Raw genomic sequence first — 24448 nt, 5'->3', positions numbered from 1 at the left:
CTTCAGTGTTGTTTTGACTGTCTCTCTAGCCAGGTGCTTTGGTGCCTTTCTCTGTCAGTTCGTGGTCCTCTGGGACCTTTAGTACTTTTTGTCAGTTTGTCCTTTTTGCTCTGCAACAACTTCTGTTTATGAGGTATCCCATTTTTGTCCCAGTCCTTAGTTCTTTTAGGGACCCCTCCCTTAATTCTATAGGTCTCTGTTCAGACTAGCCGAGGACGAAGGTGGGTCTGTTCACAAGGAACAGGCAGCCCGCTACATCGTAGGGATTCAGCTTAGTCTTACTGTAGGGACAGCTTTCCCTTATCTTTCCTTAGTTTATGTTGCAGATCATAACATTAAGTCCAGCCCAAAAAAAAAAAAAAAAAACTAAAAGGAAAGAAAATTTGGGGATAAGTATGGTTTCCGTCTAGGAGTTGGCTCAACGCCTGCAGGGATTGTCTCTGGAGGTGGCCGAGCTTCAACAACACATGAGTAGCTGTCCTGGAGTGCTTTTTGTTGAACCCAAGGTTCAACAAAGGCCTGATGTTTTTTATGGTAAACAGCAAGATTTTTTTTCCTTTAAAAATGCTTGTTTGTTATATTTTCATTTGAGACCAAGATCCTCTGGGAATGAATCACAGCGCATTGGTTTTATTATGTCACTTATGTGCAAAGAACCACTGGGTTGGGCCTTTTCTCTCCAGCCTAATGATCCGTGTTTAAGTTCTTTTGAAGAATTTTTTTCTGGTATGGGGCTATTATATGACGATCCTGATAGAATCTCATCTGCTGAATCAGAATTTAGATGTTTGAATCAGGGGTCAGATGATGTTGAAAATTATTGCACACACTTCAGGAGATGGGCCTCAGAAGTTAAATGGAATGATTCTGCGCTGAAATGTTTATTTCTTGCTGGTCTGAGTAAAAGGGTTAAGGATTTGCTAATTGCATTCCCTGCACCTGAGACTCTGCAGGAAGCTATGCAGTTAGCTGTTCGTGTGGACAGGAGACTGAGGTCCAGGGTTAATGATGTAAAGACTCCTGTAACTTCTGGTCCTAGTTCCCAGAAAATCTGCTCTGACAGCGGAGAACCAATGGAGGTTGGAGCAATGTCACTCCGCTCTCAGGAAAGAGATCGGAGATTCGCCGAGGGTTTGAGTCTTTATTGTGGTAAAGATGATCATTGATTAAGTATTGTGAGCGTCGTTTAAGTAAAGAAAAAAAAAATGTCAGCTACGCCCGTATAGCTTGTTTACTCTCTGCCGGAGTGTTTCTTTCTGGGAGCACTACTTTGCAGGGAGATTTGATTGAATTTCAGGCATTTGTGGATTGTTGTTCAACACTTAATGTGATTGATAAAGGGTTTTTGGAAAACCTTAAATTGAAATCCAAACCTTTGTCATCACCTATTTCTGTGATTACTTTTGATAACACTCCCTTGAAATGTATTACTCACAAGACTGCTGCATTTCCTCTCACTATCAGTGGAGATCACCAAGAAATTTTGGACTTGGTTGTTTTGGATAATTTGCCCTCTCCAGTTGTTCTAGGATTGCCTTGGTTAAGACTGCACAATCCTTTATTGGACTGGTCTACTAATGTGATTAAGTCTTGGAGTCCGAATTGCTATGATAAATTGTAATGGTCGCATTGCGGCTGTGGAAAAAGGGGAATTACCTGTACCTATTCAAGATTTTTGGAGGGTTTTTTCGGAGGAGGAGTCACAAGTTTTACCTCCTCATAGGGATTATGATTGCGCCATTGATTTTGTTCCGGGTGCTACTCTTCCCAAAAATCGCTTGTTTAATCTGACTATCCCTGAGAGAAAGGCCTTGGAGGAGTTCATACAGACTAGCCTGGCTGCTGGTCACATAAGTCCTTCTAAGTCACCTGTGGCAGTTGGATTCTTCTTTGTTAAAAAAAAGGACAGTGGGTTACGTCCATTTCTGGATTTTCGTGAAATTAATAAGATTACCGTACGCAATTCCTACCCATTGCCATTAATTCCTGACTTGTTTAAACAGTTAGTGGGGGCCAAGTGGTTCTCCAAAATTGATCTGGGGGGGGCATACAATTTCTTACGTGTGAAGGAGGGTGATGAATGGAAAACTGCTTTTAACACTCCGGTAGGTCACTTTGAGAATCTGGTGAAGCCTTTTGGTCTTACCAATGCACCTGCATTTTTTCAGAACCTTATTTTTGAGACCTTTGATTGTTAAGAATTAGTGTTGAGCCACCCCCGTAGTGTTCGAGTTCGGTTCGCTTCATCGAACACCCGTATGTTCGACGAACTGTTCGTCGAACTGTTCGACGAACACCTTCGAACACCGTTAAAACCAATGGCAGGCAAACAAAAACACATAGCAACACATAGAAAACACTTCAAAGGTGTCCAAAAGCTGACAAATTGCTCAGAAGACACAACTAACACATGGAAAAGTGACAAGTACATATAGTCATGCGAAAAGAAAAGAGGTGGAGGAGTAAAAGGAGGGGGAGACACAGATATAGGCATGTCATGCCCTTCTAAAACCAAAAAAGTGCGAAGCCGACACGGCCTGTCCGTTCCTGCCCGTTTGACCTCCGTGTCGCTGTGTTTGTGCCAGAGCTGCGGTGGACCCTGACGGCCAGCCCCCCTCTCCCAATACTGGTGCCTGTCCGCTGGTGGGTCGAGCGAGCCTCCCTGCGGTGGAGGCAGGTCTAAGCTTTTTCATTTAAATTGTCTCTCTAATTTGAAAGAGTACACTTTAAATCCTTTTACAAGGATCTATTGGAGGGCAAGTCTGATGCCAGCAGCTGCGGGAATTCCAGCTCCAGTAGCGTCCACTAAAGCTGCTGCAGTTAAAAAGCTTTTATAAGGATCGAGCTCGGCGGTCCACCACAAGGCGTCCTACCGCCAGTCCCAGCCACTGTGCCTTGGGGTGCCTCCCGATACTCTTCACTGAGTATCCCGGGGGCCCGAAGCATTTCCTTTGAAAAAATTAAGTGTCCAAACTACAGGTGGTGTAGCTTGCTTAACAGCTGGGATAATCCACTGACTAGCAGACACTGCTACTAGGCACAAAGTATTTCCTGGGCTAGATGCAGTTAAAAATTTGTAATTAGATACTCTCGCTGGATGCTGAGAAAGCATTCCATAGAGTCTTCTGGCACGCCATATATTATTCTCTTAAAAAGCTTGGGGTAGCGGTCTAGGGGACCCTTTTATAGCCAAAATCACAGCCCTGTATCGCAATACGTCACCTAGGCTGAAGATAAATGGAACTGTAGCACCCCGAGGGCTCGGTTGCTACAGAGGTATTGCACCTCACCCAGAAGTGTGATATCTCACTCTCAGGTAAGGATGGAGTGTGGATCAGGACCCCGACACCTGCATGCATTACACCACATTGCCGTGGGGCAGGGAGACCAATATGCCCCTGAGATGGGCACGACAGTCCCTGTCCCTGGCTGGAGTGGGGGGAGGGAACACCGAGGAAGGGGAACCCTGTAGAGTAGGAGCAGGGAGGAAGCAGTTCCTTGGTGCATTGAGAAGGGAGTATAAAAGGTGGGCTCCATCTAAGTTCAGTGCAGAGAAGTCTGAGCAGAAGTGACAGGGAGCAGGGGCTCTGCATGAGCTCTGCTCCGGAGGCGGGCCTAGTAACCGGGGCCCAGGCCTGGAAGAGGGAGAAGGAAGGAAAAGGAGCGGAGAAGGCTCCAGGAGCGAGGAATGAAGGGATCCCACGGATGCGGACAGGCGAGTCACCACCGCGCACCCGAATCCACCTGTGTGGAGGGGTCAGGCCAAAGGGGGAGACCGGTCCCCGAAACATGTGGAGGCGGGAAACGACCCTCAGCTAGAAATCGGAGGCTGTGACTTTTTTTGTGTCGCAGCCCCTTGCTACACCCACTAGGAAGGCACCACATAGGGTCAGAGAAACTGGCGCCAAGATTACCAAGAGGAGGCCCGAGGCAGCCGGACAGAAGCGTGGTCACTGGTGGGGTAAGAAAGGCCAGAGAAAGGACACACAAATGGGGTCCTGTGAAGCGCTCCAAAGTTATCTGGGAGTTGGCCGAGACCCTCACCGGGTGAGCACAGTACGACGTGGGCAGCCGTTACCTGCAGAAGTGGTCTGGATACTAAGAACTGTGAGTAAAGGCCCTGGACTGCATCACTGACTCCGTGTCGTTACTGCTGCTGCCCTGCACCATCACCCCCATCCTCCGCATACACTGCCCTGAGGCTATGCTCCTCCCTTGGGGAGTTATACTATGCTCTGCTGCACCCACAACACAAGCCTCAGCGGTCTGCCCTGCAGCGGCGGTTCACTCTGACCGCAATCCACGGGTGGCATAGTCGGACATTTAAACATCAAAACCACATAAATAGTTCCACCACTGGTTTGACCGCCCTGAGCCACGGAACTGGGTCACCGCCACAGAGACTACAACCCCCAGCATCCACCAAAAAGGTCCGGCTCTGGGTGTCCCAAGGCCCAGGGGGCGCGTCAGAAAATTTTCATCACCTTTCATAATCACCAATGGGACAAGGCTGGGATGTCCTCTGTCCCCTCTCTTATACATCCTAGTAATGGAGCACCTGCTCTCATCAATTCGCCATAACCCCAATATTAGGTGGATTGAGGTGGGAGGCACCGAGTATATGTGCTCTGCATTTGCTGATGATGTCCTAGTATATATCACTCAATCACATATATCCATCCCTGCTGTTATGGCTGAAATAGATCACTTTGTTACATGGTCAAATTTTAAAATCAATGCAGCGAAGTCTGAGGCCCTCCATGTTTCCTTACCCAAATCCATACAGGATTCCATCCAGTCCAACTTTCCCTTTGCCTGGCCCTCACAGGGTATCAAATACTTAGGAATTCGTATTCATAGAGACCTCTCCCGTCTATGTTATCTTAATTTTGGGCCCTTTATTGAACAACTCCATACAGACCACGGTTGGCAAGTTAGAACTGAAAGATTCACTACGTGAACCACTGGTGTTTTGTGGAAAAGCACATGTACACTGTGTTCCAAATTATTATGCAAAAAGTGTTTAGGAGTGATAAGGTAAGAATTTTTTTGTTTGTCAGTTAAACTCATTGATGGTGATGTGTGTCAGGGCTCTTTATATCACTGTAAGCAATTGCAGACACCTGTGCTAATTAGTTTGGCAGATGTGTCCAATGAAAGGCAAGACTACTTAAGAAGGCTGTCCCACATTATTAAGCAGCCTACATTTTATGCAAAAATGGGAAAGAAAAACGATGTGTCGGCTGCTGAGAAGCAACAAATTGTGGAGTGTTTAGGTCAAGGCATGACTACAATCAACATTGCCAAGACACTTCATCCTGATCAGCGCACAATCAAGAAGTATGTAGCTGATTCACAGTACACACGTGTGCGTGCTGAAAAGGGAAAATTGAGGACTCTTTCCTACAGCCAATTACGTCAGGTTAAAAGAGCCTGTCATAGCAGCAGACAAGTTTTTGAAGCTGCTGGTGCCTCCAACGTCCCCCGAACAACAAGATGCAGGGTCCTTCAGAGGTTTGCAGCTGTGCGTAAGCCATCCTGTTGACCTCCTCTATCCACTGTACACAAGTATAAACGGTTCCAGTGGGCCAAACAATACATGAAGACAGACTTCAAAACTGTTTTGTTCACCGATGAGTGCCGTGCAACGCTCTATGGCCCAGAAGGATGGAGTGGAGGATGGCTGGTTGATGGAGACCCCACGCAAACACGGCAACGGCGCCAACAAGTAGGAGGTGGAGTAATTTTTTATGCTGTAATCATGGGGAGAGAGATTGTCGGCCCCTTTAGGATCCCTGAAGGGGTAAAGATGAACTCCATAATGTATGTGGAGTTTCTCAAACAGCACTTCCTGCCATGGTTCAAGAAGAAGAACCGTGTGTTCCGCAGAAAGATCATTTTCATGCATGATAATGCACCGTCTCATGCTGCACATAACACATCTGCATCTCTGGCTGATATGGGCATAAAAGGGGACAAACTTATGGTGTGACTCCCAAGCTCCCCTGACCTCAACCCCATTGAGAACCCCTGGAGCATCATCAAAAGGAGTGTCTATGATGGCAGGAGGCAATTCATATCTAAGCAACAGCTCTGGAAGGGTATTCTGTCCTCATGCAAAACAATTGAAGCAGAAACCATCCAAAACCTGACAACTTCAATTTACGAGAGAGTTCAGAAGCTCCTTTTGAACAAGGGGTCCTATGTGCAAATGTTACATCACCTAGAATAAAGTTTTGTGTTGAAAACTGTTTGATTTCAGTTTCTAATAGCCTGCTAATGCTTATAATTTCAAAAATGACCATTTTTTTGTTCTTTATTAAAATGAAAAGGTTGATCGAAGAGTGTAGGGGATCTAAGAGTGTGGCAACCCAGTACTCAGGATTATTTCGAATTCTGACAATCTGAGGGTCATGTTGCAGGTAGTGCAGCAAGAAGGCACTCATGTGTCTTGCGCATCTAGGAGCCCCAAAATTATTTTCCAGGCTAGATGCAGCTAAAAATTATTATTAATTTGAAAGCTGGTAGAGCTTAGTATAGATGGCCTAATAGAATCAGTACTGCAAACTGCTACCAGGCCCAAATTATTTTCCTGCCAACATACAGATAAACATGATTAATAATTTGAAAGCTTAAAACGGTTGGTGAGGTGATTTTAACAAATCATCAAGCTTTTACTCTGCCCAGGATGACACAGGGGTAGAAAAGTCGTTTCGGATCCATGATTTGTTCATCTTTATGAACTTGAGTCTGTCTACATTATCAGTGGAGAGCCGTGTGCGCTTATCTGTCAGCACACCACCAGCAGCGCTGAACACACGTTCAGACAGAACGCTAGCTGCGGGGCATGACAAGATCTCCAAGGCGTAAGTGGCGAGCTCCGGCCATTTATCCAGATTATAAGCCCAAAAAGAGCAAGGGTCCAGTGACACAGTAATGGCTTCAATGTTTACTTGGTGATATTCCTGTACCATCGTCTCTAGGCGTTGACTATGTGTCAGACTTCTTGTCTCCTGTGGCCTTGCAAAGGATGGGCTAAAAAAGTGGTGAAATGATTCCACAAAATTGATGTTACCAGCAGATACTGTGTTTCTGTTATGGTTTGAGTGCTGAACACTCGACAGTCCCACGATTGGCAAGTTGGAACTGTGAGATTCACTACGTGCACCACTGGTGTTTTGTGGAAAAGCACATGTAAGATTCCGTAACAGTCTCTGCTGATACTCCTGCATGCGTGCATCCCTTTCTATGGCAGGAATAATTTCTGCAAATTTACTTTTGTACGGGGGATCTAACAGTGTGGCAACCCAGTAGTCAGGATTATTTCTATTTCTCACAATTCGAGGGACATGTTGCAGGTAGTGCAGCATGAAGGCACTCATGTGTCTTGCACATCCAGGAGCATCAAGTCCCTGTTGTGTTAATGGTGAGGTAACAATAATGCTTCCTTCCTCTGTCCTCTCCCCCCAACCTTGCACAACAGAAATGTGATCAAGGTCTCCCTCATCTGATGACTCTTCCATCAGTTCGTCCTCCACTTCTTCATAGGCTCCTGCACCTTCCTCACTAGTTTGGCTGCTACCATGCGCCCTGGTAAAACCATCTCCCCCACCGTCACATGCCTGCCGCCTTGGTGCTGCTGACCGTCTGTACCTTGCAGATGTTAGCCCTTCCGCCTACAACTCCTCCTCTTCTACTTCCTCCACCTCCTCTTGTGCCACCACCTGACTCCGAATTCTGTTTAACATGTGCTCCAGCCTGTAAATCACCAGAATATTCATGCTGATAATGGCATCGTCAGCACTAAACATCTTCGTCGCCATTTCAAAACTGTGCAGAAGGGTGCATAGGTCCCTGATCTGAGACCACTCCTTCAGCGTGATTTGCCCCACCTCGGGATCCCGTTGGCCCAGGCTATACGTCAGAACGTATTGCACCAGGGCTTGTCGGTGCTGCCACAGTCGCTGCAACATGTGCAGAGTTGAATTCCACCGGGTAGGCACATCGCATTTTAGCCGGTGAAGTCGCCGGCCCAACGACTTCTGTAGAGATGTAAGTCGCTGAGCTGCGGGATGCGAACGGCGGAAGTGAGCACACATCGACCGTGCCCTCTGCAGAAGGCTATCTATTCCGGGATAGTGGGCTAAAAATTTCTGGACAACCAAGTTCAACACGTGAGCCATACAAGGCACGTGTGTGACATTGCCCCGGCCAAGGGCCGCACCAAGGTTTGCAGCATTGTCGCACACGGCCTTCCCTGGTTTCAGGTCCAGTGGAGACAACCATTCATGAAACTGGTTCTCCAGAGCTGACCACAACTCCTCAGCTGTGTGACTCACTTTTCCCAGACATTTCAAAGTAAAAACCGCCTGATTACGTTGAGCCCTGCTGCCAGCATAGTAAGGAGGTGTGCAGGATCCCTTCTGTGCAGTTAGAAAGCTTGTGGCATGACCAGACAGGCTTTTGGTGCAGGTGGAGGACCGAGAGGAGGTTGAGGAGGCCGAATCAGTGGAGGACCTTTGAGACAAAGATGATTCACTCACAACTCGTGACGGAGAGGCAGCATTTCTGTAGCCAAGAGCTTGCAGATGGTGAAATTCAACCTCTTAGCTTTCTCATGGCTAGGAGGAAATGGTCTTTTACTTGTCCACATCTGAGGGACCGAGGGCTGGCTGTTGTGCTTAGATGGGGTTGAGAAGGGTGTCTCCAGCAAACTGCCGGTCTGTGAGGAAGATGCAGGCGGACATGTTAGGTTGCCTTGATCCAAAGGTGGTGCTTTCGATGTCGAACAGCGCTGAACACCAGCTGGTGTTTCCACCTCCTAAGAAAATGATGACCTGCCAATCACGCTGGCTGTTGTGGGTAAAGAGGTGGCAGGTCTGTGTCCAAAAACAGGTGTGACTGCTGTCCCCCAAGTCACAGAGGATGAAGAGGCCGCGGATGCACAAGATGTGGCAGACGGTGGTTGGCCTGGCTGGCTAGGCCGCATGGTAGCACAGAGAGCTTCCCACTGCAACTTATGCTTCATATTTATGTGCCGGTTCATGCATGAAGTACTCAAACTATGGATTTTTTGGCCTCTACTTAGCTTTTGCTGACAAATGTTACAGATAACACGAGTTGAGTCATCTTTATCGATCTGAAAAAATGCCCAGGCTATGCAAGGCTTAGCACCAATGCGACCTGATGAGCCACCACCAATTGTGGTCAGAGGCAGAGTTTTGTTTGAGGATGCAGTTGTTGACGTGCTTCCAGTACTACGTCTCTGTCCAGGAAGGCGCAACCTGAGCTCGTCGTCACTAGCATCCTCCTCCACCTCCTCTGCTGACCTCATCGACTGGCGGACTGTGGGATGACAGTAAGTGGAACTCCAACCTCGTCATCATCACCCTGTGTGTTATCACACCCGTCGTCCTCAGAGCCAACCTCTTCCTGCCCTGATAAAAAACTAAAGTTGTCGCTCCAATCAGGTATTTGAGTCTCATCATCGTCTTCCACATTGTCTCCACCAACAGGAGTTACAGTTTGGGAACTTGGGTCGACATTATGGTCAGAACCTTTTGCGTCTGGTCCTGGATCCGACTCATAAAGATTCTGGGCATCAGTGCTGATCATTTCCTCGTCTGGATTCACAGAAGCTCTGGAGCCGACCTCTGATTCCCAGGCTATAGTATGAGTAAACAGCTCTGCAGACTCAACCCTCTGTTCTACCCCATACTCAGACAGGCAGCTGGAGTCTTGGGAGCTGTGAGGAAGCAAGTGCGATTGGTGTGACACCTCTGAGGACTGGAGTATTGGTGATGTTGAAGTTGAGGTGGAGGAGAGCCCACTTAAAGGAACACTTGATATCCATTGAAGCACCTTCTGTTTTTGTGCCTCATCTGGAATTTGCAGCGATTGACGTGGCCGTAAGAAAGGGATCTTATCACATTGTCCGCTAAAAGAAGTAGACATCTTAGTTTGGCTGGAAGATGGTCTTTCTTCTGCAGATGTTACTGTTGCTTTAACACCTACCCCACGGACACAACCTTTTTTTCCCTTCCCAACACGCCTATTCCCCCTTCCACCAGCAGCAGGCCTTTTTCCACTCATTTTGGTGGTTAACTAATTCACAACTCTGGAGTTGTTTGCACAAAAAACAATGGATGGGAACCAAGCAGAGCTGAGTGGCCAAACTGTAGTATTAGCCCAAAAGTATTGGCTGGGTTAAATGCAGATAAAAATTATTTTGAATTTGCAACCTGGTGGAGGTTAGTAAAGATGGACGAATAGAAAAAGTCCCACACACTGCTACAAGCCGAAATATTTTTTCAGAGCTAGATGCAGAAAAAATTATATTGAATTTGCAACCTGGTGGAGGTTAGTATAGATGGACTAATAGAACAAGTCCCACACACTGCTACAAGCTGAAATATTTTTTCAGAGCTAGATGCAGAAAAAAATTATATTGAATTTGCAACCTGGAGGAGGTTAGTATAGATGGACTAATAGAACAAATCCCACACACTGCTACAAGCCGAAATATTTTTTCAGTGCTAGATGCAGAAAAAAATTATATTGAAATTGCAACCTGGTGGAGGTTAGTATAGATGGACTAAAAGAACAAGTCCAGCACACTGCTACAAGCCGAAATATGTTTTCAGAGCTAGATGCAGAAAAAAATTATATTGAATTTGCAACCTGGCGGAGGTTAGTATTGATGGACTAACAGAACAAGTCCCACACACTGGTACAAGCCGAAATATTTTTTCAGAGCTAGATGCAGAAAAAAATTATATTGAATTTGCAACCTGGTGGTGGCTAGTACAGATGGACAAATAGAACAAGTCCCACACACTGCTACAAGCCGAAATATTTTTTCAGAGCTGGATGCAGAAAAAAATTATATTGAATTTGCAACCTGGTGGAGGTTAGTATAGATGGACTAATAGAACAAGTCCCACACACTGCTACAAGCCGAAATATTTTTCAGAGTTAGATGCAGATAAAAATTATGTTGAATTTGCAACCTGGTGGAGGTTAGTATAGAAGGACTAATAGAACAAGACCCACACACTGCTACCAGCCAAAATATTTTTTCAGAGCTAGATGCAGATAAAAATTATATTGAATTTGCAACCTAGTGGAGGTTAGTATAGGTGGACTAATAGAACAAGTCCCATACACCGCTACAAGCCAAAATATATTTTCAGAGGTAGATGCAGATCAAAATTATATTGAATTTGCAACCTGGTGGAGGTTAGTATAGATGGACTAATAGAACAAGTCCCACACACCGCTACAAGCCGAAATATTTTTTCAGAGCTAGATGCAGAAAAAAATTATATTGAATTTGCAACCTGGTGGAGGTTAGTATAGATGGACTAATAGAACAAGTCCCACACACTGCTACAAGCCGAAATATTTTTTCAGAGCTAGATGCAGAAAAAAATTATATTGAATTTGCAACCTGGTGGAGGTTAGTATAGATGGACTAATAGAACAAGACCCACACACTGCTACCAGCCAAAATATTTTTTCAGAGCTAGATGCAGATAAAAATTATATTGAATTTGCAACCTAGTGGAGGTTAGTATAGATGGACTAATAGAACAAGTCCCATACACCGCTACAAGCCAAAATATCTTTTCAGAGGTAGATGCAGATAAAAATTATATTGAATTTGCAACCTGGTGGAGGTTAGTATAGATGGACTTATAGAACAAGTCACACACACCGCTACAAGCCGAAATATTTTTTCAGCGCTAGATGCAGAAAAAAATTATATTGAATTTGCAACCTGGTGGAGGTTAGTATAGATGGACTAATAGAACAAGTCCCACACACCGCTACAAGCAGAAATATTTTTTCAGAGCTAGATGCAGAAAAAAATTATATTGAAATTGCAACCTGGTGGAGGTTAGTATAGATGGACTAATAGAACAAGTCCCACACTCTGCTACAAGCCAAAATATTTTTTCAGAATTATACTCAGATAAAAATTATATTGAATTTGCAACTGGTGGAGGTTAGTATAGATGTACTAATAGAACAAGTCCTACACGCTGTTAAAAGCCCGAAATATTTTTTCAGAGCTAGATGCCGCTAAATATTATATTGAATTTGCAACCTGGTGGAGGTTAGTATAGATGGACTAATAGAACAAGTCCCACACACTGCTACAAGAGGAAATATTGTTTCAGAGGTAGATGCAGATAAAAATTATATTGAATTTGCAACCTGGTGGAGGTTAGTATAGATGGACTAATAGAACAAGTCCCACACACTGCTACAAGCCAAAATATTTTTTCAGAGCTAGATGCAGAAAAAAATTATATTGAATTTGTAACCTGGTGGAAGTTAGTATAGATGGAATAATAGAACAAGTCCCACACACTGCTACAAGCTGAAATATTTTTTCAGAGGTAGATGCAGATAAAAATTATATTGAATTTGCAACCTGGTGGAGGTTAGTATAGATGGACTAATAGAACAAGTCCCACACACTGCTACAAGCCTAAATATTTTTTCAGAGCTAGATGCAGAAAAAAATTATATTGAATTTGCAACCTGGTGGAGGTTAGTATAGATGGACTAATAGAACAAGTCCCACACACTGCTACAAGCCGAAATATTTTTTCAGAGGTAGATGCAGATAAAAATTATATTGAATTTGCAACCTGGTGGAGGTTAGTATAGTTGGACTAATAGAACAAGTTCCACACACTGCTACAAGCCGAAATATTTTTTCAGAGCTAGATGCAGAAAAAAATTATATTGAATTTGCAACCTGGTGGAGATTAGTATAGATGGACTAATAGAACAAGTCCCACACACTGCTACAAGCCGAAATATTTTTTCAGAGGTAGGTGCAGATAAAAATTATATTGAATTTGCAACCTGGTGGAGGTTAGTATAGATGGACTAATAGAACAAGTACCACTCACTGCTACAAGCTGAAATATTTTTTCAGAGGTAGATGCAGATCAAAATTATATTGAATTTGCAACCTGGTGGAGGTTAGTATAGATGGACTAATAGAACAAGTCCCACACACCGCTACAAGCCGAAATATTTTTTCAGAGCTAGATGCAGATAAAAATTATATTGAATTTGCAACCTGGTGGAGGTTAGTATAGATGGACTAATAGAACAAGTCCCACACACTGCTACAAGCCGAAATATTTTTTTAGAGCTAGATGCAGAAAAAAATTATATTGAATTTGCAACCTGGTGGAGGTTAGTATAGATGGACTAATAGAACAAGACCCACACACTGCTACCAGCCAAAATATTTTTTCAGAGCTAGATGCAGATAAAAATTATATTGAATTTGCAACCTAGTGGAGGTTAGTATACATGGACTAATAGAACAAGTCCCATACACCGCTACAAGCCAAAATATCTTTTCAGAGGTAAATGCAGATAAAAATTATATTGAATTTGCAACCTGGTGGAGGTTAGTATAGATGGACTAATAGAACAAGTCACACACACCGCTACAAGCTGAAATAGTTTTTCTGCGCTAGATGCAGAAAAAAATTATATTGAATTTGCAACCTGGTGGAGGTTAGTATAGATGGACTAATAGAACAAGTCCCACACACCGCTACAAGCAGAAATATTTTTTCAGAGCTAGATGCAGAAAAAAATTATATTGAAATTGCAACCTGGTGGAGGTTAGTATAGATGGACTAATAGAACAAGTCCCACACACTGCTACAAGCCAAAATATTTTTTCAGAATTATACTCAGATAAAAATTATATTGAATTTGCAACCTGGTGGAGGTTAGTATAGATGGACTAATAGAACAAGTCCTACACGCTGTTACAAGCCCGAAATATTTTTTCAGAGCTAGATGCCGCTAAATATTATATTGAATTTGCAACCTGGTGAAGGTTAATATAGATGGACTAATAGAACAAGTCCCACACACTGCTACAAGAGGAAATATTGTTTCAGAGGTAGATGCAGATAAAAATGATATTGAATTTGCAACCTGGTGGAGGTTAGTATAGATGGACTAATAGAACAAGTCCCACACACTGCTACAAGTAAAAATATTTTTTCAGAGCTAGATGCAGAAAAAAATTATATTGAATTTGTAACCTGGTGGAGGTTAGTATAGATGGACTAATAGAACAAGTCCCACGCACTGCTACAAGTCGAAATATTTTTTCAGAGGTAGATGCAGATAAAAATTATATTGAATTTGCAACCTGGTGGAGGTTAGTATGCATGGACTAATAGAACAAGTCCCACACACTGCTACAAGCCTAAATATTTTTTCAGAGCTAGATGCAGAAAAAAATTATATTGAATTTGCAACCTGGTGGAGGTTAGTATAGATGGACTAATAGAACAAGTCCCACACACTGCTACAAGCCGAAATATTTTTTCAGAGGTAGATGCAGATAAAATTATATTGAATTTGCAACCTGGTGGAGGTTAGTATAGTTGGACTAATAGAACAAGTTCCACACACTGCTACAAGCCGAAATATTTTTTCAGAGCTAGATGCATAAAAAAATTATATTGAATTTGCAACCTGGTGGAGGTTAGTATAGATGGACTAATAGAACAAGTCCCACACACTGCTTCAAGCCGCAATATTTTTTCAGAGGTAGATGCAGATAAAAATTATATTGAATTTGCAACCTGGTGGAGGTTAGTATAGATGGACTAATAGAACAAGTCCCACTCACTGCTACAAGCCGAAATATTTTTTCAGAGGTAGATGCAGATCAAAATTATATTGAATTTGCAACCTGGTGGAGGTTAGTATAGATGGACTAATAGAACAAGTCCCACACACCGCTACAAGCCGAAATATTTTTTCAGAGCTAGATGCAGAAAAAAATTATATTGAATTTGCAACCTGGTGGAGGTTAGTATAGATGGACTAATAGAACAAGTCCCACACACTGCTACAAGCCGAAATATTTTTTCAGAGCTAGATGCAGAAAAAAATTATATTGAATTTGCAACCTGGTGGAGGTTAGTATAGATGGACTAATAGAACAAGACCCACACACTGCTACCAGCCAAAATATTTTTTCAGAGCTAGATGCAGATAAAAATTATATTGAATTTCCAACCTAGTGGAGGTTAGTATAGATGGACTAATAGAACAAGTCCCATACACCGCTACAAGCCAAAATATCTTTTCAGAGGTAGATGCAGATAAAAATTATATTGAATTTGCAACCTGGTGGAGGTTAGTATAGATGGACTTATAGAACAAGTCACACACACCGCTACAAGCCGAAATATTTTTTCAGCGCTAGATGCAGAAAAAAATTATATTGAATTTGCAACCTGGTGGAGGTTAGTATAGATGGACTAATAGAACAAGTCCCACACACCGCTACAAGCAGAAATATTTTTTCAGAGCTAGATGCAGAAAAAAATTATATTGAAATTGCAACCTGGTGGAGGTTAGTATAGATGGACTAATAGAACAAGTCCCACACTCTGCTACAAGCCAAAATATTTTTTCAGAATTATACTCAGATAAAAATTATATTGAATTTGCAACTGGTGGAGGTTAGTATAGATGTACTAATAGAACAAGTCCTACACGCTGTTAAAAGCCCGAAATATTTTTTCAGAGCTAGATGCCGCTAAATATTATATTGAATTTGCAACCTGGTGGAGGTTAGTATAGATGGACTAATAGAACAAGTCCCACACACTGCTACAAGAGGAAATATTGTTTCAGAGGTAGATGCAGATAAAAATTATATTGAATTTGCAACCTGGTGGAGGTTAGTATAGATGGACTAATAGAACAAGTCCCACACACTGCTACAAGCCAAAATATTTTTTCAGAGCTAGATGCAGAAAAAAATTATATTGAATTTGTAACCTGGTGGAGGTTAGTATAGATGGAATAATAGAACAAGTCCCACACACTGCTACAAGCTGAAATATTTTTTCAGAGGTAGATGCAGATAAAAATTATATTGAATTTGCAACCTGGTGGAGGTTAGTATAGATGGACTAATAGAACAAGTCCCACACACTGCTACAAGCCTAAATATTTTTTCAGAGCTAGATGCAGAAAAAAATTATATTGAATTTGCAACCTGGTGGAGGTTAGTATAGATGGACTAATAGAACAAGTCCCACACACTGCTACAAGCCGAAATATTTTTTCAGAGGTAGATGCAGATAAAAATTATATTGAATTTGCAACCTGGTGGAGGTTAGTATAGTTGGACTAATAGAACAAGTTCCACACACTGCTACAAGCCGAAATATTTTTTCAGAGCTAGATGCAGAAAAAAATTATATTGAATTTGCAACCTGGTGGAGATTAGTATAGATGGACTAATAGAACAAGTCCCACACACTGCTACAAGCCGAAATATTTTTTCAGAGGTAGATGCAGATAAAAATTATATTGAATTTGCAACCTGGTGGAGGTTAGTATAGATGGACTAATAGAACAAGTACCACTCACTGCTACAAGCTGAAATATTTTTTCAGAGGTAGATGCAGATCAAAATTATATTGAATTTGCAACCTGGTGGAGGTTAGTATAGATGGACTAATAGAACAAGTCCCACACACCGCTACAAGCCGAAATATTTTTTCAGAGCTAGATGCAGATAAAAATTATATTGAATTTGCAACCTGGTGGAGGTTAGTATAGATGGACTAATAGAACAAGTCCCACACACTGCTACAAGCCGAAATATTTTTTTAGAGCTAGATGCAGAAAAAAATTATATTGAATTTGCAACCTGGTGGAGGTTAGTATAGATGGACTAATAGAACAAGACCCACACACTGCTACCAGCCAAAATATTTTTTCAGAGCTTGATGCAGATAAAAATTATATTGAATTTGCAACCTAGTGGAGGTTAGTATACATGGACTAATAGAACAAGTCCCATACACCGCTACAAGCCAAAATATCTTTTCAGAGGTAAATGCAGATAAAAATTATATTGAATTTGCAACCTGGTGGAGGTTAGTATAGATGGACTAATAGAACAAGTCCCACACACCGCTACAAGCAGAAATATTTTTTCAGAGCTAGATGCAGAAAAAAATTATATTGAAATTGCAACCTGGTGGAGGTTAGTATAGATGGACTAATAGAACAAGTCCCACACACTGCTACAAGCCAAAATATTTTTTCAGAATTATACTCAGATAAAAATTATATTGAATTTGCAACCTGGTGGAGGTTAGTATAGATGGACTAATAGAACAAGTCCTACACGCTGTTACAAGCCCGAAATATTTTTTCAGAGCTAGATGCCGCTAAATATTATATTGAATTTGCAACCTGGTGAAGGTTAGTATAGATGGACTAATAGAACAAGTCCCACACACTGCTACAAGAGGAAATATTGTTTCAGAGGTAGATGCAGATAAAAATTATATTGAATTTGCAACCTGGTGGAGGTTAGTATAGATGGACTAATAGAACAAGTCCCACACACTGCTACAAGTAAAAATATTTTTTCAGAGCTAGATGCAGAAAAAAATTATATTGAATTTGTAACCTGGTGGAGGTTAGTATAGATGGACTAATAGAACAAGTCCCACGCACTGCTACAAGCCGAAATATTTTTTCAGAGGTAGATGCAGATAAAAATTATATTGAATTTGCAACCTGGTGGAGGTTAGTATGGATGGACTAATAGAACAAGTCCCACACACTGCTACAAGCCTAAATATTTTTTCAGAGCTAGATGCAGAAAAAAATTATATTGAATTTGCAACCTGGTGGAGGTTAGTATAGATGGACTAATAGAACAAGTCCCACACACTGCTACAAGCCGAAATATTTTTTCAGAGGTAGATGCAGATAAAATTATATTGAATTTGCAACCTGGTGGAGGTTAGTATAGTTGGACTAATAGAACAAGTTCCACACACTGCTACAAGCCGAAATATTTTTTCAGAGCTAGATGCATAAAAAAATTATATTGAATTTGCAACCTGGTGGAGGTTAGTATAGATGGACTAATAGAACAAGTCCCACACACTGCTTCAAGCCGCAATATTTTTTCAGAGGTAGATGCAGATAAAAATTATATTGAATTTGCAACCTAGTGGAGGTTAGTATAGATGGACTAATAGAACAAGTCCCATACACCGCTACAAGCCAAAATATCTTTTCAGAGGTAGATGCAGATATAAATTATATTGAATTTGCAACCTGGTGGAGGTTAGTATAGATGGACTAATAGAACAAGTCACACACACCGCTACAAGCCAAAATAGTTTTTCAGCGCTAGATGCAGAAAAAAATTATATTGAATTTGCAACCTGGTGGAGGTTAGTATAGATGGACTAATAGAACAAGTCCCACACACCGCTACAAGCAGAAATATTTTTTCAGAGCTAGATGCAGAAAAAAATTATATTGAAATTGCAACCTGGTGGAGGTTAGTATAGATGGACTAATAGAACAAGTCGCACACACTGCTACAAGCCAAAATATTTTTTCAGAATTATACTCAGATAAAAATTATATTGAATTTGCAACCTGGTGGAGGTTAGTATAGATGGACTAATAGAACAAGTCCTACACGCTGTTACAAGCCCGAAATATTTTTTCAGAGCTAGATGCCGCTAAATATTATATTGAATTTGCAACCTGGTGAAGGTTAGTATAGATGGACTAATAGAACAAGTCCCACACACTGCTACAAGAGGAAATATTGTTTCAGAGGTAGATGCAGATAAAAATTATATTGAATTTGCAACCTGGTGGAGGTTAGTATAGATGGACTAATAGAACAAGTCCCACACACTGCTACAAGCCAAAATATTTTTTCAGAGCTAGATGCAGAAAAAAATTATATTGAATTTGTAACCTGGTGGAGGTTAGTATAGATGGACTAATAGAACAAGTCCCACACACTGCTACAAGCCGAAATATTTTTTCAGAGGTAGATGCAGATAAGAAATTATATTGAATTTGCAACCTGGTGGAGGTTAGTATGGATGGACTAATAGAACAAGTCCCACACACTGCTAAACGCCTAAATATTTTTTCAGAGCTAGATGCAGAAAATAATTATATTGAATTTGCAACCTGGTGGAGGTTAGTATAGATGGACTAATAGAACAAGTCCCACACACTGCTACAAGCCGAAATATTTTTTCAGAGGTAGATGCAGATAAAAATTATATTGAATTTGCAACCTGGTGGAGGTTAGTATAGTTGGACTAATAGAACAAGTCCCACACCCCGATACAAGCAGAAATATTTTTTCAGAGCTAGATGCAGAAAAAAATTATATTGAAATTGCAACCTGGTGGAGGTTAGTAGAGATGGACTAATAGAACAAGTCCCACACACTGCTACAAGCCTAAATATTTTTTCAGAATTATACTCAGATAAATATTATATTGAATTTGCAACCTGGTGGAGGTTAGTATAGATGGACTAATAGAACAAGTCCTACACGCTGTTACAAGCCCGAAATATTTTTTCAGAGCTAGATGCCGCTAAATATTATATTGAATTTGCAACCTGGTAGAGGTTAGTATAGATGGACTAATAGAACAAGTCCCACACACTGCTACAAGAGGAAATATTGTTTCAGAGGTAGATGCAGATAAAAATTATATTCAATTTGCAACCTGGTGGAGGTTATTATAGATGGACTAATAGAATAAGTCCCACACACTGCTACAAGCCAAAATATTTTTTCAGAGCTAGATGCAGAAAAAAATTATATTGAATTTGTTACCTGGTGGAGGTTAGTATAGATGGACTAATAGCACAAGTCCCACACACTGCTACAAGCCGAAATATTTTTTCAGAGGTAGATGCAGATAAAAATTATATTGAATTTGCAACCTGGTGGAGGTTAGAATAGATGGACTAATAGAACAAGTCCCACACACTGCTACAAGCCTAAATATTTTTTCAGAGCTAGATGCAGAAAAAAATTATATTGAATTTGCAACCTGGTGGAGGTTAGTATAGATGGACTAATAGAACAAGTCCCACACACTGCTACAAGCCGAAATATTTTTTCAGAGGTAGCTGCAGATAAAAATTATATTGAATTTGCAACCTGGTGGAGGTTAGTATAGTTGGACTAATAGAACAAGTCCCACACACTGCTACAAGCCGAAATATTTTTTCAGAGCTAGATGCAGAAAAAAATTATATTGAATTTGCAACCTGGTGGAGGTTAGTATAGATGGACTAATAGAACAAGACCCACACACTGCTACCAGCCAAAATATTTTTTCAGAGCTAGATGCAGATAAAAATTATATTGAATTTGCAACCTAGTGGAGGTTAGCATAGATGGACTAATAGAACAAGTCCCATACACCGCTACAAGCCAAAATATCTTTTCAGAGGTAGATGCAGATAAAAATTATATTGAATTTGCAACCTGGTGGAGGTTAGTATAGATGGACTAATAGAACAAGTCACACACACTGCTACAAGCCGAAATAGTTTTTCAGCGCTAGATGCAGAAAAAAATTATATTGAATTTGCAACCTGGTGGAGGTTAGTATAGATGGACTAATAGAACAAGTCCCACACACCGCTACAAGCAGAAATATTTTTTCAGAGCTAGATGCAGAAAAAAATTATATTGAAATTGCAACCTGGTGGAGGTTAGTATAGATGGACTAATAGAACAAGTCCCACACACTGCTACAAGCCAAAATATTTTTTCAGAATTATACTCAGATAAAAATTATATTGAATTTGCAACCTGGTGGAGGTTAGTATAGATCGACTAATAGAACAAGTCCTACACGCTGTTACAAGCCAGAAATATTTTTTCAGAGCTAGATGCCGCTAAATATTATATTGAATTTGCAACCTGGTGAAGGTTAGTATAGATGGACTAATAGAACAAGTCCCACACACTGCTACAAGAGGAAATATTATTTCAGAGGTAGATGCAGATAAAAATTATATTGAATTTGTAACCTGGTGGAGGTTAGTATAGATGGACTAATAGAACAAGTCCCACACACTGCTACAAGCCGAAATATTTTTTCAGAGGTAGATGCAGATAAAAATTATATTGAATTTGCAACCTGGTGGAGGTTAGTATGGATGGACTAATAGAACAAGTCCCACACACTGCTAAACGCCTAAATATTTTTTCAGAGCTAGATGCAGAAAATAATTATATTGAATTTGCAACCTGGTGGAGGTTAGTATAGATGGACTAATAGAACAAGTCCCACACACTGCTACAAGCCGAAATATTTTTTCAGAGGTAGATGCAGATAAAAATTATATTGAATTTGCAACCTGGTGGAGGTTAGTATAGTTGGACTAATAGAACAAGTCCCACACCCCGATACAAGCAGAAATATTTTTTCAGAGCTAGATGCAGAAAAAAATTATATTGAAATTGCAACCTGGTGGAGGTTAGTAGAGATGGACTAATAGAACAAGTCCCACACACTGCTACAAGCCTAAATATTTTTTCAGAATTATACTCAGATAAATATTATATTGAATTTGCAACCTGGTGGAGGTTAGTATAGATGGACTAATAGAACAAGTCCTACACGCTGTTACAAGCCCGAAATATTTTTTCAGAGCTAGATGCCGCTAAATATTATATTGAATTTGCAACCTGGTAGAGGTTAGTATAGATGGACTAATAGAACAAGTCCCACACACTGCTACAAGAGGAAATATTGTTTCAGAGGTAGATGCAGATAAAAATTATATTCAATTTGCAACCTGGTGGAGGTTATTATAGATGGACTAATAGAATAAGTCCCACACACTGCTACAAGCCAAAATATTTTTTCAGAGCTAGATGCAGAAAAAAATTATATTGAATTTGTTACCTGGTGGAGGTTAGTATAGATGGACTAATAGCACAAGTCCCACACACTGCTACAAGCCGAAATATTTTTTCAGAGGTAGATGCAGATAAAAATTATATTGAATTTGCAACCTGGTGGAGGTTAGAATAGATGGACTAATAGAACAAGTCCCACACACTGCTACAAGCCTAAATATTTTTTCAGAGCTAGATGCAGAAAAAAATTATATTGAATTTGCAACCTGGTGGAGGTTAGTATAGATGGACTAATAGAACAAGTCCCACACACTGCTACAAGCCGAAATATTTTTTCAGAGGTAGCTGCAGATAAAAATTATATTGAATTTGCAACCTGGTGGAGGTTAGTATAGTTGGACTAATAGAACAAGTTCCACACACTGCTACAAGCCGAAATATTTTTTCAGAGCTAGATGCAGAAAAAAATTATATTGAATTTGCAACCTGGTGGAGGTTAGTATAGATGGACTAATAGAACAAGTCCCACACACTGCTACAAGCCGAAATATTTTTTCAGAGGTAGATGCAGATAAAAATTATATTGAATTTGCAACCTGGTGGAGGTTAGTATAGATGGAATAATAGAACAAGTCCCTCTCACTGCTACAAGCCGAAATATTTTTTCAGAGGTAGATGCAGATCAAAATTATATTGAATTTGCAACCTGGTGGAGGTTAGTATAGATGGACTAATAGAACAAGTCCCACACACCGCTACAAGCCGAAATATTTTTTCAGAGCTAGATGCAGATAAAAATGATATTGAATTTGCAACCTGGTGGAGGTTAGTATAGATGGACTAATAGAACAAGTCCCACACACTGCTACAAGCCGAAATATTTTTTCAGAGCTAGATGCAGAAAAAAATTATATTGAATTTGCAACCTGGTGGAGGTTAGTATAGATGGACTAATAGAACAAGACCCACACACTGCTACCAGCCAAAATATTTTTTCAGAGCTAGATGCAGATAAAAATTATATTGAATTTGCAACCTAGTGGAGGTTAGCATAGATGGACTAATAGAACAAGTCCCATACACCGCTACAAGCCAAAATATCTTTTCAGAGGTAGATGCAGATAAAAATTATATTGAATTTGCAACCTGGTGGAGGTTAGTATAGATGGACTAATAGAACAAGTCACACACACTGCTACAAGCCGAAATAGTTTTTCAGCGCTAGATGCAGAAAAAAATTATATTGAATTTGCAACCTGGTGGAGGTTAGTATAGATGGACTAATAGAACAAGTCCCACACACCGCTACAAGCAGAAATATTTTTTCAGAGCTAGATGCAGAAAAAAATTATATTGAAATTGCAACCTGGTGGAGGTTAGTATAGATGGACTAATAGAACAAGTCCCACACACTGCTACAAGCCAAAATATTTTTTCAGAATTATACTCAGATAAAAATTATATTGAATTTGCAACCTGGTGGAGGTTAGTATAGATCGACTAATAGAACAAGTCCTACACGCTGTTACAAGCCAGAAATATTTTTTCAGAGCTAGATGCCGCTAAATATTATATTGAATTTGCAACCTGGTGAAGGTTAGTATAGATGGACTAATAGAACAAGTCCCACACACTGCTACAAGAGGAAATATTATTTCAGAGGTAGATGCAGATAAAAATTATATTGAATTTGTAACCTGGTGGAGGTTAGTATAGATGGACTAATAGAACAAGTCCCACACACTGCTACAAGCCGAAATATTTTTTCAGAGGTAGATGCAGATAAAAATTATATTGAATTTGCAACCTGGTGGAGGTTAGTATGGATGGACTAATAGAACAAGTCCCACACACTGCTACAAGCCTAAATATTTTTTCAGAGCTAGATGCAGAAAAAAATTATATTGAATTTGCATCCTGGTGGAGGTTAGTATAGATGGACTAATAGAACAAGTCCCACACACTGCTATAAGCCGAAATATTTTTTCAGAGGTAGATGCAGATAAAAATTATATTGAATTTGCAACCTGGTGGAGGTTAGTATAGTTGGACTAATAGAACAAGTTCCACACACTGCTACAAGCCGAAATATTTTTTCGGAGCTAGATGCAGAAAAAAATTATATTGAATTTGCAACCTGGTGGAGGTTAGTATAGATGGACTAATAGAACAAGTCCCACACACTGCTTCAAGCCGAAATATTTTTTCAGAGGTAGATGCAGATAAAAATTATATTGAATTTGCAACCTGGTGGAGGTTAGTATAGATGGACTAATAGAACAAGTCCCACTCACTGCTACAAGCCGAAATATTTTTTCAGAGGTAGATGCAGATCAAAATTATATTGAATTTGCAACCTGGTGGAGGTTAGTATAGATGGACTAATAGAACAAGTCCCACACACCGCTACAAGCCGAAATATTTTTTCAGAGCTAGATGCAGAAAAAAATTATATTGAATTTGCAACCTGGTGGAGGTTAGTATAGATGGACTAATAGAACAAGTCCCACACACTGCTACAAGCCGAAATATTTTTTCAGAGCTAGATGCAGAAAAAAATTATATTGAATTTGCAACCTGGTGGAGGTTAGTATAGATGGACTAATAGAACAAGTCCCACACCCCGATAAAAGCAGAAATATTTTTTCAGAGCTAGATGCAGAAAAAAATTATATTGAAATTGCAACCTGGTGGAGGTTA

The sequence above is a fragment of the Phyllobates terribilis genome, unplaced genomic scaffold, assembly GCF_046119375.1.
Source record: "Phyllobates terribilis strain yellow unplaced genomic scaffold, ASM4611937v1 Scaffold_9__5_contigs__length_417890890, whole genome shotgun sequence".
In the NCBI taxonomy this organism is placed as follows: domain Eukaryota; kingdom Metazoa; phylum Chordata; class Amphibia; order Anura; family Dendrobatidae; genus Phyllobates; species Phyllobates terribilis.
This window is presented reverse-complemented; position numbering follows the sequence as displayed.